Raw genomic sequence first — 12,034 nt, 5'->3', positions numbered from 1 at the left:
TTTTGTGATTAAACAAATATTGAGACAGTAAAATTTATCAGCCAAAACTGCATTACATAATGCCAGAGTTTGATTGACACAAACTCGACATGCACAGTCCAGCACATGGTTTCCAACTCAGAGATACTCTCTCTCTCTCTCTCTTCAGTTCAAACGTTGCACTTGAAAACACAGAGTGAAATATTAGGAACTTAAATCAATTAAACAAACAGAAAAATTACAAAAAACACTTTACAAATTCATTTGTAATATGTACAATAAAACAGTACTTTTTAATTTACAATTAATGATTACTTTGTATTCTACACTTCCACACTAGTGGCGGGCAAGCCATCTCAAAACTCAGAATAAACTGCTTCCTGCATAGTGCAGCCATCTATTGGCATTTTCCCGTTTGTTAATATTAATGTGCCAACAAAATAAATGAATGAATGAATAAAAACATAAATACAACAATCCTTAACAATAATTGTAGACCATTACAATTAGAAATCATACAGAGACAAACAAAACATTAGGAAACAGACAGAAAAATCTTTGTTGCTGCAGTGTGCCTACAAACATTTTACACCCTTTTGAGAGTTATTTACAATAAAAAGGCTCGTGTGTTGAAAGAAGCAATGTGTATACGCGCGCTGTAGTGGGAAAGATCTGGCAAATGTGAATAGGAATTCTCTCAAACTTACATGAAATGAGACAAAAATGTTACTGCAAATGAAATTTGAGTGATATTTCGAGGCCGATCTTCCTTCAATCAGTCAGACAGAATGAGTAAGTTGTTAACAGTACGGGGAAAGAAATGTGGATTTTATGGGATTTCTGTAAATACGAATAAAACTTCGTATTTACAGAAACCAGAACTTGACACTGAAAAGAACGAGGGTTAAACCCGAGGCTCCAGAATGTTCCCATTCCGAGGAAAAGAACGAGGGGCCCGAGTTAAAAAAAAGGCAGGTCGCCGCACACTCGTACAAAGGTATGATGTTGTCAGACCTTCGGTTTTCTGAAATTTGAAGGGGCCATTTTAAAAGGACGTTTTCCTGAGGATGCAGTGGGTGAGTGAAGTTTCTGCTTTTTGGATATATTGTGGGCCGTATCCTGCAAGTAGTGCCATAGCAGGCCAACCCGTGGCGAGGGCGGAATAAATTCCTAACCACAAGCCTATCTGCAAAAATTAGTTTAATATCTTGACGTCATGTCGACGTCGTATCAGATATTAAGCTGATAAGAACAGATTCTTTATTTAAAATATTCCATGCCATTTTACACAGCATTGATCTGATCATGGCGTGTCAGACAATGACGCACGCAGTGCGATTTTCGTTATTAATAAATAATATAAAGAATTTCGACAAAAAGATAAAACAATGAAGACGTAACAATATAATTTCTTTAACGTTATTTACAATAAAATATTTAGCATTATGTACATCACTGGTTGTTTTGATTGTTTTGGCGTGTGCCTGTTAAATGTTCGATATAAATGTCTCTCGATGCCCGGATGGTTTCGCTAACAATAAGTTTGCGCATTAAGTTTGCATACTTATTTGTGCAGAGACGTCTCACAACTCTGTCATTTGCCGGATCCCATGATCCTAGAGCACCAACAACAATGGCCTCGGTACGAACATTTCTAAACTTTCTTCTTAGAAGGTCGGCAACAGGACGATATTTGGTCTCCTTCTCAGTTCTTGCATGTTGAAAAGAGGCGAGTCGATTCTCAAAGGCGACGGTCACATCAATAATGAGGCAAGAGTCGTCTTTGGAAAGGACAAGATCGGGTCTCAGGGAAGATCCTTCAATAGCCAGATTCTCAGAAAGGACGTTCCAGCGACCAGAAGCAGCATCCTTTAACCTCTTGACGATGGAATTGTGCCTGTTCTGGTAGAGCCGCGAATACTTCATGCAATGACAGATTACATGAGGCAGAGTCTCCTCTGGAAAGGGGCAGCGACGACATGCACGGCGAGTGCGATCCCATGGTTTGGAGGCGTTCAGTGGCACGAGGTTGAGGCGGGCGCGGTGGATAAAGCGCCAGTCGGCAAAGCGAATGAACGATCCCTCATGGAAGAAGTGTGAGCTTGCACGTGCAGCCGAAACGCATTCCATGGATTTTCCTTGACTTGGGAGATTCACCAAATCTTGGAGCCTGCAAGATCTTCTAAGGTGACGAAAGGATTTGAAAATAGAGTTCCTGTTGCTAGGAAAGATGGTAGAATTCCCACAGGAGATGGAAGGGCAGCCGTCGTTGTCAAAGCTCCAGGAGATGTTAAGGCGGCGAGAGGCAGCGCGGGCAGCAGACCATAGTGAAGAGGTGGGGTTGCTGGTGGCGGCGAATGGTCCCTCATCCGATGCAGAAAGGAACTGGCTGACGATAGAAGGAGATGGAGACAGCTGGATCCGAGCGCGAATGTATCCACAAAGATCATCCCAAGCAAGCTTGCGAACGAGTGGGTCCCTAGATGTTAGGAGCTTAAACGCACCGTCCACAGCAGCAATGTCGGAGTCTTCGGCGGCAAGAGGGACACCGAAGGAACCTTTCCCGGAGAGGCCGTAGAGATAGTTATTGGAGGCTTCTGGGGGGAGGTTCAGGGTCCTTTTAATGGCAGGCTTGAGGAGATCGTCGATCTTTTTCCAGTCAGTTTTGGAGAACTGAGACGTCCTCATGTGAAATAGGAGCGACGGGAAGAAGAAGGTCTTAAGAGCATCAATCCGTTGCCAGGGTGCCAGGTTAGATTCAGAAATACACTTGGCCAGTGACAAGAAGTCGCGGAGTTGGGCACGTGCAGGCGGGAGGTTGAAGCCAATGGGCTTACCAAGAAACTTGAAGAATTCACCCTCTTTAAGTGCAGGAATTGGAACTTCAGAGATGTAGAAGGCAGTCGGAAGAACACGGGAGGAGCGAACAGCAGAGAAGTGGAAGGAGCGGCACTTCTTGGAGTTCAGCAAGAGATTGAGCCTGGAACATGCATCTTGGACCCGGAGGAGGTCATGCTGGAGTGCTTCAGGAGAAGGCGCCAACAGGAGGAGGTCATCAGCATAGGCCAGAATCTTTGGAACCGGAGACATCGATTCAACACAGCGAAGGACGGGGTCGATGACAAGGTTGAATAGGAGTCCGCTAAGTGGGCAGCCTTGGCGAACCCCAGCGTGGATGTCGACAGGACAGGACGTGCCATCACTTGACAAGAAGGAGGTGGTAGAGCCACTGTAGAAGGACCTGATGAGGGAAGAGAAGTCGTCACCAACACCGGAGTCAGAGAGAGCAGCATAGATGGCTGAGTGTGGCACGGATCCAAAGGCATTAGAAATGTCTAAGGATGCTAAGCACAATTCAGACCTGGATCGACGAGCTAATTGGAGTTGACTGTGGAGGATGAAATTGTGTTCAAAGACACCATCATGAGCAAGGAAACCTTTCTGGCAGGGGCTGAGAACGTCGTGTGTAGAAAGCCAGCTGGAGAAACGACGTGCCATGCAACCAGCAAAGAGCCTTGATATGCACGAGCTAAGGGCGATGGGTCGCCAGTTGTCAATAACGGAGGGGTCCCCATCCTTGAAGATAAGAAACGTGCGAGAGGACTTCCAAGAGGCCGGAATGCGTCGCAGCTTCAAGCAGATGTTAAAAATAGCACAAAGTGCCTTGCATTCGGGGTCGACATCTCTCCAGTGTCTGTAAGAAAGCCGATCAGGGCCAGGCGCGGAATTTTCACAAGCCATCAGCTTGGAACGCACTTCAGAAGGGGAGAACGGCGACATGTCAACAGGAGGACGATCAGAAGCATGCTGGCAGAAGATGGAAGTGTCTGCATCCCGTGGAGAGTACTTTTCAGAGAAGTGGGCAGCAAGATCTTCCGCAGGAATCGCACAGAAAGAGGAGTCACGTTGGGTGATGAGTCGGAGGGCTCTCCGACGATTCATCCGGTAGATCCTCTGTATGACACGGCGATTGGAGGCGTCCGGTGTGCGGCGAAACCCAGACTCTTCAGGAGGCACAGGTGGAGGGAGCTTGACAGTATCAGAGGCAGAGGAGATGATGGCATCAAGGCAGGTCTCGAATTCGGACCAGGTGTTATTGTCATCTGGAGCAGAGGAGAGGCGCTGGAGGGTCTCGCTGAACTGCAGCAGTGGGGAATCATCCGGAAGCAGGGTGTCAATGGAGGGAACAGTCGCGGAGTCACGAAGGCTACCGGAAGGAACGGAGAATCCATCATCAAGGAAGCTTGAATTGAGAAAGTCGTCCGCTGGAGCAGAGAGTGAGAGAGCCGGCGAGGAAAGTGCAGGAGAGACTGGAGAAGCAGAAGGAGATGATCTTCTGGCAGGAGAAGCAGGAGTACCAGGTGAAGAAGTAGGAGATGAGTGAGGACGCTCTGGAGAGACTGCAGCAGAAGGAACAGGAGGCGAGGGTGCGGCAGTCGAGGCAAGAGCATCATTCATAGGAACGGCGGGTACAGCAGGCGGAGGAGCAGGCACCGTGGAAGCAGCAGCAGGAGAAACCTGGGTAGGTTGTTGGCGTGGTCTTCTCGGTCTTTGAGGGACAGGAAGAGGGAGAGCAATATTATCAGAGGTAGCATTACGTTCAGCTCGCTGATGGAAGGCAGAGTGGTTGAAGAGACCTTTTCTGGAAGGACAGGAGAAGGGACACACTGAACATTTCCACCGGAACGAAGCACCAGACGAGAGGACAGTAGGAGAAGAACGGAAGCAGGAATGGGAAGACACCTTGTTCACCAAGAGCATGCAACAGTGACTGCACCATTTCATGCAGGAAGAGATGGGAAGCTGATGCTCCTGGAGAAGGTGGCGTGTGAGAGACTTCTTCATCCTTGACCAGGAGTTGGACCTAAATAGAAGGCTGCAGTTTACTTCCGTGCAGGAGAAGACGTCGTTGACAGGAAAGACGAGATGCAGCGTAGAGTCGACCCGACAAGTGGAATCAGGACCCTGAGGGCCGATGTAGGTGGTGTCAAGGCCAGGAGAACTGGGAGGAGGCGAAGTTCTGGGGGCGGCAGTCGGAGAATCAGAAGCAGGAAGCCGGAAATCACGAGGAGAGTCAGAGCTGGGAGAGGATCTGTGACGTCGGTACCAGTGGAAGCGCAGCTGTTTCTTGTTGATACAGGACATTCCACAGTCACCACAGATGATCAAGGCAGGCGGAGGAGGAGAAGGGGAAACGGAGGTGCTGGCATCCGGCAGACAGGAGGACACGGCAGTCGGATCACTGGCGCAAGATGAGGAACCTGGGGCAGACGTCACAGGGCAGACAGGAGGCAAGATGTCGCCGCTAGGTGCAGGGACAACTGTGCAATCAGGAGACATCGTGGAAGGAGATCCAGGAGGAGGCGGTCCAGAGCAGGTATGTTTGACAGCAGCACGCGAACGAGTGTGGTGGCACACTGGCGAGTCAGAGGAAACATCAAAGAGAGAAGAGGCAGGCGAGTCAGACGAAGATCCAGTGGGATGAAGATCCAAGGTGGGAGACTGTGAAGAGCGGGGTCCAGGAGGTGAGCCACAAGAGCGACGGTAAACTGAGTCAGGCGACCTTTCGTAGATCTTTGCTAGGAGTTGCCTGAGATTACCACCTCGTAGCAGTGGAGGACCGGAAGGCGTGGCAGCCGCAGCAACATGTCGGACAGGAGGTCTTGAGCTGGAACGCATAGCAGAAGCATGGTTTTCAACAGGCAGACAGGTGACAGAGCAGGGCTGAGGTGACGACACAGCAAGAGAGGAGCGCATATCCACAGCAGGTATCGTAGAAGCCGTAGGCAACATCCGAGGTAGGCCAGGAGTTGTTGGCGACGGGATTCTGGGCGGACGAACCGGAACTGGAATGTAGTCACTCGAGGAGCCGGCATCATTCGGTGGTCCAGGCATAGCTGAAAAAAAATGGAGAGAAACACAGCAGCACAAAAAGCAAGAACAAAGCACTTTTGGCAAGATCAAACATAAAACAGTCAGAGGGCAAGAGCAACTGTCGAAGCTTTGGCTGGATCTGGTAGGGAAAAAAAAAAAAAAAAAAAAAAAAAAAAAAAAAAAAAACATAACCAGGGTAGGCGGAGAAACTAGCGCGTGCAACTAGCCGATTTGGATGGAAATTGGTGTCGAGCTAAGGATTCACTCAGCCGAGTGGCCTCTCTGCTAAGACACCAATGGAGGTAAGTCCCTGGACCCACGACGAACTGGGGGTCGAGGCACCTATCGAGACTAAATACTCGAAAGGAAAAACCATTGACAGGAGAGCAAAGACGATGACCAGGACTTGGAAGATTACGCCCCACTAAAGGCCGTACCCAGCCGGGTGTCCTTTTCACATGGATGGGTAATCGGAAGCTTACTCGATCCCTGACCTGTGGCAGAACACAGGCTAAGGGCTCACGGCTACTCCGGGACACTAATCCGAGTAAGCATAAAAACCAACCAGTTAGATGGAAACTAACCTGGACATGGGAAAAATAAATAAAACGAAACAAACGATAGCGGAAGGAGCAAAGAGATAGGGATGAAATAAAGGAAAGACCACGCCCACCATAATAGTGAGTTTGTGCAAAGGAAAAAATAAGGGCTCAACGAAAGCATTTTAACACTAAATAGCGAAAAAATACTAAAGAAGAGCAAGAATAGACAGGAAAGAGGTAGAAAAAGTTAGACCCCACCCATCACATGGATTAACCGAAAACGGCTAGTTCGGTGATAGCGGGAAAAGACACCTGCACGCTCACAGGGAAAGGAAAGGTTCCTACTGACGCAAGTAAAGGTCACCAACCCATCAAGCATCAGTAGGAGAAAAAGAGACAAAATAAAGCAAAACTTACCAAAGATCCACCTTGGCTCCGCCCTCCGGACGAGGCAACTACTCTATCAGCATATCCACCGGTGAACCTATAAAAATAAATCAAACCGGCAAATTAAGCTGATAAGAACAGATGTTTTTTATTGAACAATATTTTTGGCCACTTTACAGAAGAATGATATTTGCGTGGCAGAAATATCATTTTACAATTCTATTATACATTAATTTTCTATTTACAATTATTTACAGAGCGAAGCAGATATGTACAACAACTATTTTCAGAACCAAGCACTTATGTACAACATACTAGGTTTTTCTTTCTACTTACATATTTCGGGGGTTTGTACTTTGTGAACACTTAATCGGATAGTTCAGTGAGTCCATGTTAAATTTACCAGTTCTCCTGTCTGACGTCCGTGAGATGCTCCACATAGATATCCCTTGATTTACTTATTGTTTCACTTACGATGAGCTTTCGCATAAGTGATGCGTACTTCCTGCTGCAGATCCTGCTGAGAACTTTATCGTTGTTTGGATCCCATGATCCTAGTGCTCCGATTACAATTGCTTCTACGCGCACATCGTTGTATGTAGATTTCAGTGCTTCGATTAGCGGACGGTACTTGTTCATCTTCTCTCGGCGAGCAGCATCAAATGAAGACCGACGGTTGTCAAAAGCAACTGTTATGTCTAGGATGAGGCATGCGTTGTCTCTTGTTAGGATGATGTCCGGGCGTAGCGGGAGTCCTCTGACTGGCCGGTTCTCGGAGAGGAGCTGCCACCTTCCACTGGCTGCCTTTTTAATCCTCTCTACCACTGCATTGTGCCTCGCTTGGTAGAGACGGCTGTATCTCATGCAGTGGCAGAGGACATGCGGGAGGGTCTCGAGCTCAAAGTTGCATCTTCTGCAGCCACGGGAGCCATTCACATTGCGACGAACACCGTTCAGGGGGACGAGGTTTAGCCTTGCACGATGTATAAATCGCCAGTCGGCGAATCGTGTAAATGCCCCGTTCCGGAAAAAGTGAGAGCTTGCTTTGGCAGCCGCTGCGCATTCCATCGCCTTGCCCTGGTTGGGATAAGTGATGAGTTTCTCTGCGCGGGATTTCTTGATGGCATTCCGCAGGGTGCGGAATACAAGGCGTCGCTTGCCGGCTGTTATGGTGGTACCGTCATGAGAGATCTCCACAGTGTGGTCGTCAGAAATTGTCCACGTGACTTTTAGGCGACGGGCTGCGCTTCTGGCCGCGGACCAAACTGATGAAATTGGGTTGGAGGTGCTCCTGGGAAAGTCTTCGTCACATCCCGAAAGGAAAGCTGCAATCTCAGAGAAGGAAGGAACCCTTTTCAGTCGTCCACTTACAAGTCGCGTAAGGTCCTCCCAAGCGAGCTGTTGTATCCCAGGGTCCAATGAAGTGAGCAACTTGAAAGCGCTGTCAATCCTTGCTATATCTGAGCTTTCGGCAGCCAGCGGGATACCAAAGCATGCAGATTCCTTCGCGCCGTAAAGATATTCATTTGCCGCCTCGGGAGGTAGGTTGAGAGTCCTCTTTAGTAGCGGGCGCACATGTGAGTCAATCTTTGCCCAGTCGGTTTTCTTCAACCGGGCCGTCCTCATATCAAAATCCATTGATGGAAACACAAAGGATTTGAGCGCGTCAATGCGCTGCCAGGGAGCAAGTGGCGAATTCAGGATCATCTCGCATTTCTGTAGGTAAGTATTGAGTGCCTCGATGTCCGGTGGTTGGTTGAATCCAATTGGTTTCCCCAAAAATTCCTCACCTTCACCCTCACGAAGACACCTGATGGCAGTGCCGTCGATCGAGAACTGAGAGTGGCGGACACCCGTTGGGCGAGCTCCGGAGATATGTAGGGAGAAGCATTTTCTGGGGTTGATGTAGAGGCCAAGCTTTCCAACCAGGTTGTGCGTCAGATTGAGTTGAGTTTGCAGCTCCGCAGGGGAGGGCGCGAGTAGCAGTAGGTCGTCGGCATACGCCAGTATGCGGTGTAGAGGACTTTGCCCTTGGACTGCGACAAGTATCGGGTTGATGGTCAAGTTGAACAACAGCCCACTTAGGGGGCAACCCTGACGTACTCCGATGTCAATTGGAATTGGATCCGTGGGGCCTTCCTCTGTGAAGACGCGTGTGGACGCATCCGTGTACAGCTCCTGTATCAGCTCGGTGAAATGATTCCCAACTCCAGAGGCTCGAAGCGCAGCAAAAATTGCATCGTGGGGCACGGATCCGAAGGCATTGGATAGGTCCAATGACGCCAGGCAGGTGTCAGATTGGCTGGTCCGTGCTAGCTGGATTCTCTGCTGAACAACGAAGTTATTTTCAAACACCCCGTCGAAGGGTAGAAATCCCTTCTGTGACGGGGAGAGGATGCAGTTGTCGATGAGCCAAGAAGTGAACCGTCGTGCCAGGCAACCACAGAACAGCTTGGCAATCGTAACACTCAGCGAGATAGGACGCCAGTTTTTGATGTTATGCGGGTCACCCCCTTTGGGTAACAGGATAGTACGAGAGTCTTTCCAAGCTGCAGGGACTTTCCTAGCTTTCAAGCAGATGTTGAAGATGGCTGCGAGTACTGTACAGTCCGGATCAACGGCCTTCCAATGGTTGTATGAGAGTCGATCGTGTCCGGGTGCCGAGTTTTCAGCTGAATAGAGTTTCCTTGCGATCTCTGCAGGAGAAAATGGAGAGAGGTCAAGTTCTCTGGGGAGAGGGGATGGTGAGGTGTACACTGAGGTGTCAACTCGGTTGTTGCATAGGGCAGCAGCAAAGTGATCTTGTATATCCTGTCTTCCAATTGGGCATCTCTGTGAATCATCCCCGCAAATCAGTCGGACCGCTCTGCGTCGGTTACGACGGTAGAGTTTCTGGAGCAACTTTGGGTCATCACGTATCTTGGCGGAATTGTTGTTGTTTCCAGTTACATCCTCGCTAGCGGGAGGAAGACGAACTGCACTCGCGGCGGCCATCAAGATCTCGTCAAGTAACGTGGAAAAGGCATCCCACTCCTCAGTGGTCATCGGGTCGGAAAACTCTTCCAGTCGTTCTACGAAGTGTTCAAGGGGGGACGTGACTTGTATTTCTACACCACCCAGTGGAGATCTCTCGGCATCATCCGATACGGCTTCTGGAACCGGTGAGTCGGGTGTAACTGTAGGACCGGTAGGTGAAGGCGAATCCGGGAAGGACGGCTCCGGGGAGTGTTCTTCAAAGGAAGGGTTGGTTCCCAGATTGTCAGTCAAAGGCGCATCAACCTGTGGGGTAGTCCTCATGTCTGTTCCTGGAGGTGCGGCATCCTCTTGATAGGGCAAGGTATTAGGGTCTGTTGCACTTGTCGATTGGTAGGCAGTGGAAGGTCCATCAGTTCTAGCATCATCTTGGCGAGATGTACGGAATCGTGCAGTCCGTGCCTGTCGTCTTGCCGAGGTGGAGGGAAGGAGAGGCTTCACTAGAGGTGGCTGGAGTAAGCGCTGCCGTTCACGTCGGTGGCGTGCTTGGTGGTTAAGGAATCCACCCCGTGTTTGGCATGAGAAGTCGCACTGGGTACATCTCCAACGATGTTGAATGCCCGATTCGACGACTACGGGCCGGTCTCTAAAGCATTGATGGGTCGAGACCTTAACGGCGATGGGCAATAGGCAGTGTGCACACCAGTTCCGAGTGCTAGCAACATCTATGCCATGTGTGTACAAGAGGTGTCTGCAGAGCGAGTGGCGGAGTTGGGTCCAGCGTTTCGAATGGAATGTCCTATGGCAGTCCCTTTCGGTGCAGTGGAGTGTGTCTTGCATCGGGAAGAGTAGATGGACAATAGAGTCACGTCGGCAGGATGTCTCTGGGCAGGACTCATGATTCTCCACATGAGTGGGCATAGGCAAAGGCTCCCTCACTGACAGGTTCTGCAATGGCCTGCTAGGACGTGGGCCAGGTGCAATTTGCTCAGTAGAAGTCGTAGCAGCATGTGAGCGTATTACATTGCTGTCTGGTGCGGGCAATTCAGTAGAGAGCAGATCAGTCCTTTCTGAGGGAGTGAGGCATAGGATGAGGACGTCCGCATCAGTCGTGTCTCCAGCGCTGGAGGTAGTATCCAAGCGTGTCTGGCAGGGTACTTGAGGTGCGACATCGGATTCACCAGGTAGGTCTTTACTAGGCGAAGTGGTCACCGGGACAGTGGCAGTTAAAGCAGGTTGAGGAGCAGCGTCTGTTGAGCCAGAGGCAGTGCAGTCCGTGTGGACGGGGCCTGGTGCAGGAGCAGCGGGCGGTGAAGAAGCGGTGTCAGTCAGTGTCTCAGGAGTTGAGGAGGTAAAGTCATCGTCTCCAGGAGAGGTGGGAGGCGGAGCCTGTCTGTGACGGAGGTGACGATGGGACCGCAGCTGTTTCTTATTCAGGCAGGAGCGACCACAATCCGGGCAGGTGACGGCAGACGCCAGTTGAGGTGTGGAAGCATTAGTCTTTGGTCCAGGTATGACGGTGGGAGTAGAATTCCTGGCCGGGAGGGTGAAGTATGGTGTCGACGGGATTGACGTCTCCGAAGGTGGCAGCAAGTTCCTTGTGTTCTCCGCAGGAAACACCTTGGATTTAGCAGGTACGTTGGACGTCAGAGACTCCGTCCCCGCGGTGGAGGTGATCACTGCGCAGAGAGGACCGGTTGAAGCAGGATGAGCAGAACTCTCTCTCATGGATGGCGAAGAAAGAGCTTCAGCGTAAGTGCGTGGGGGTGAGATCGTGAGTGTGTTCGATGAGCAGGCATGACCAGCCGCCGTCCGAGCCCGTGTATGATGACATACGGGCGAGATCAATGACCCAGGAATGCTCGCAGCTACCCTTCTGTCAGGAGGTGGGTGGAGCTGACTGTCTTTCTCCTGCACGTGCGTCCTTGTATGCCTTCTGAGGCCCCTTCTGCTCGTACATTCCAATCCGCAGACGTAGCATGCGAATGTAGACTGGGGTGTGGTGGGCGTGTCCTTGGCAGAGGAGGACGTGTGAGCAGACTTGGCGAGTGATGAACCCTCTGGTGTCCTTCGTTCACTAGGTTGACAAGTGACCACAGGTAGGAGCGGTGTGCAGCCAGAAGTCTTGGCTTGAATTCTATCCAACAGTTGGCGTAAGTGTCCACCTTTGGAAAGGGGCGGTCCAGAGGGTGTAACGAAAGCTGGCACGTGTCTGGGCAAGGAGGACGACCCGGTGGGCGTGGCTTCACTAGTGGCGATACTCCCGTAGTAGTAGGTGG

At 50.2% G+C, this 12,034-nt stretch overlaps 1 pseudogene; it reads right to left on the bottom strand.

Moving 5' to 3' along the window:
• Positions 1–1,081: 1,081 nt before the first annotated feature.
• LOC146994698 (U2 spliceosomal RNA) lies at positions 1,082–1,262 on the bottom strand (annotated as a pseudogene).
• Between the last annotated feature and the right edge of the window lie 10,772 nt (positions 1,263–12,034).

Source organism: Stegodyphus dumicola, chromosome 11 (genome assembly GCF_044657685.1).
Source record: "Stegodyphus dumicola isolate Sdum_Otavi_A_Nest chromosome 11, ASM4465768v1".
Classification (NCBI taxonomy): domain Eukaryota; kingdom Metazoa; phylum Arthropoda; class Arachnida; order Araneae; family Eresidae; genus Stegodyphus; species Stegodyphus dumicola.
This window is presented reverse-complemented; position numbering and strand designations above follow the sequence as displayed.